The sequence below is a fragment of the Chrysochloris asiatica genome, unplaced genomic scaffold (genome assembly GCF_000296735.1).
Source record: "Chrysochloris asiatica unplaced genomic scaffold, ChrAsi1.0 scaffold00102, whole genome shotgun sequence".
In the NCBI taxonomy this organism is placed as follows: Eukaryota; Metazoa; Chordata; class Mammalia; order Afrosoricida; family Chrysochloridae; genus Chrysochloris; species Chrysochloris asiatica.
Genome location: NW_006408620.1, coordinates 2,672,097 through 2,674,787, shown reverse-complemented (window position 1 = coordinate 2,674,787; position 2,691 = coordinate 2,672,097). Strand labels below are relative to the sequence as shown.

The 2,691-nt window shown below is 42.1% G+C and overlaps 1 pseudogene; it reads right to left on the bottom strand.

The window, feature by feature from the left end:
- Positions 1-751: 751 nt before the first annotated feature.
- Positions 752-1,528, bottom strand: LOC102838098 (annotated as a pseudogene).
- Between the last annotated feature and the right edge of the window lie 1,163 nt (positions 1,529-2,691).

Here is a 2,691-nt window from a genome sequence, read left to right as displayed (position 1 = left end):
TTCATTTTGAGGTGGATGTGCATCCAGCTGTGACCTCCCTGTGTATTAAGGAAAGCCAAACCACTGGGAGCTTGGTTAGGCCACCGTTTTCATTATTTAAAAATTAGAAACACAGTGGTGTTTGTATAAAGTAGTAATAGGCTCAAACTCCAGGGCTTTCTTTGTTCTGTTTCTCTCTCTCTTTTTTGTCTCTTTCTCTCTTTTAGAGGCATGGATACAGTTGTGTTACTTCTGTAGGGTAAACACTTTCTGCTCTACAAAATATTGTAGTAAATTGTGTTTCTTTTTAGTTTCTTGATTTATGGGCTAGGGCTTTTTTTTTTCCCCCTCTTTGTTATGGAGATGTGAGCCATCCTTCTGTAGTTAATTGTTCCCCAAAGAGTGCTTACTAAATTTGCTTAGTTCAGAATACAGGTGGTTTGTGGTGTGTATGTGTGTTTTTTAGCAGGATTATAATTTAATAGAACACTTCGCCTTATCTAAGAAGTCAAAAGGGGTAGAGTATGGCATCTCAGCTTTTAAAAAATTACTGTAAGAAATGAGGGGGCTTCAGAAAATCTGTGGAAAACTCCCACTGTCTTTTTTTTTGTAAAACAAGACAATTTTGATGGTTTTCTTTAAAATAGCATCATATGTAGTTCTTGATTATTGCAGAGGAGAAGGGCGATTTGGTAGTATTCAGAAACACAGGTGATGGTGACTTTCCTGGGTGTAGTCTTCACCAATAAGAAATGACCTAAGGAAACTGCTGTCAAACCAGGAAGACTGCATTTATGCATCCATCATTTTCAGGATTGTTGGTAACGTGAGCATATTTCCCCCAGATAATATTGCCCCCTTGTGTCACCAGGCCCAACTCGCTCACGCTCACTGCAGTGACAGTCCCTTTGGTGATCATACCCAGAGTTGTATAGAGTGGGGATGAACGATTCTTCTTCACACCAAGTATTGGTAAACAAAGGTGGCTTTATGTTCAGCATGTGTTTACATGAGCTTGAGCCTTCTTGAAACATACGCCCATTGGTCTGATGAATCGTTCGTGTTTACGTCGTTTTTGTATAAACCATCTCCAACAAAGCAGACTTTAGTAACCAGCCTTTTCCATGCTTTCTTTTTACTCTTTCCTGTCCAAATCACTTTTAATACTAATGTTTCTCTCTGGGCACGGACTTTGAGCAGAGAGACTTCCCATTTTCCCACTTTCTCTTTTCATTTTTCTTTAATTGTATTGGAAGTTACGTTAGCTTAGGATTGCCCCTCTCGGTCCAGAAGATAGGCAGGTACTGCACTTGGTGGCGTCTTCCCATCATTCTTTGGTTTGGTGTTTCTCTTTTCATGCATCTTGATAGTGCTTTTCATTTGTGTTTTCTCAGCATGGAGCGTTTATGGTAGAGCTTAGCCTTCAGACTAGTCATCTTTTTGGCCTTCATGAGCCTCTTGATTTTTCCTTCTTTCTCTTTTTTCCATGATAATCCAAATGATACCCATAGTGCTTGAGGTGTAACTCAGTATATTCGTTTTGTGGCATGGTGACGGCAGCAAAGTCACTGGGCACAGCCTCCATGGCATGAAGAACCCACTTAGTTTTGGGGTCCCTGAGACCCATGAGACGAATGCCCTATTGTCTTTTAATTCAGTTTTTCCGCAAACCTTTTGAAGCCCTCTCATCTATAGATACAGATAGAGATGATTTGCTCAAAAATAACTAGTAATTTCCCCTTGAATTCAAGTTGGATTTTAATTAGTGCTGCTACTTTCAAGTAGAGCTATAACAATATTTATGATCTAAGATTTCGTGTGTTCTGAATTATAATTGAGTAGGGCTCTTGTTGTTATTAAGTGCCATTGAGTCGGTTCTGACTCATAATGACCCCGTATGGGGTTTCCGAGGCTTTTATAAAATCTTTGCATTACCTAAAAGCCTCATTTTTCTCTCACAGAACAACCTGTAGTTTCGGACTGTTAACCTTGCGGTGAGCAGCCCAATGCGTAACCCACCACACCGCCAGGGCTCCTTAGATTCCTCCATTGTTGTAAAGTGCCATCGAGTTGGTGCCTAGCCATAGCGACCCTGTATAGGCCTTCCTAGGAGTGGCTGGGTGAGCTTGAGTTCGAACCCACCTTGCAGTCCAGCACATGAACCCACAGCGCCACATCAGGGCTCCTCCAGAGCTTAGTGAACGAATCCCATGGCATCTCTGGGTCAAGACCCTTGCCAGTTACCTTGCGTTTAGAATCTGCTGTTGTGTGTTAAGCTACCATTGGGTTGGCTTCTCCTCATGGCGACGTTAGTTATGTCTGACAAAAGGAAACACTGCTTGGTCCTGGGCCACTGTCATCGTTACTGACGTGTTCAAGTTCATTGTTGTGGTAGTTGGGTCAATTCCAGCCTCTCTTTCACTCCACCAAACATGATGGTGCATCCAAAACAAACGAGTCAAAGTCTCACCAGCCACCCTTCTAACAAGCATTGTTTTTGTTGTTGTTATGTGCTGTGGAGTTGGTTCCGACTCATAGCAACCCTGTATGGGGTTTCTAATAAGCACTACCCTCCCCATAATTCCAGCAGAGTATTTTGTATTTCTTGAAACAGAGCCCAAGTGAAAGAAGAATTGTTTCTGTTACCACTTTTATCAGCGCACCTAACGTGGCGCAGCGTGTTCTCTGTTCTGAAATTGCTGTGCTCTTAGG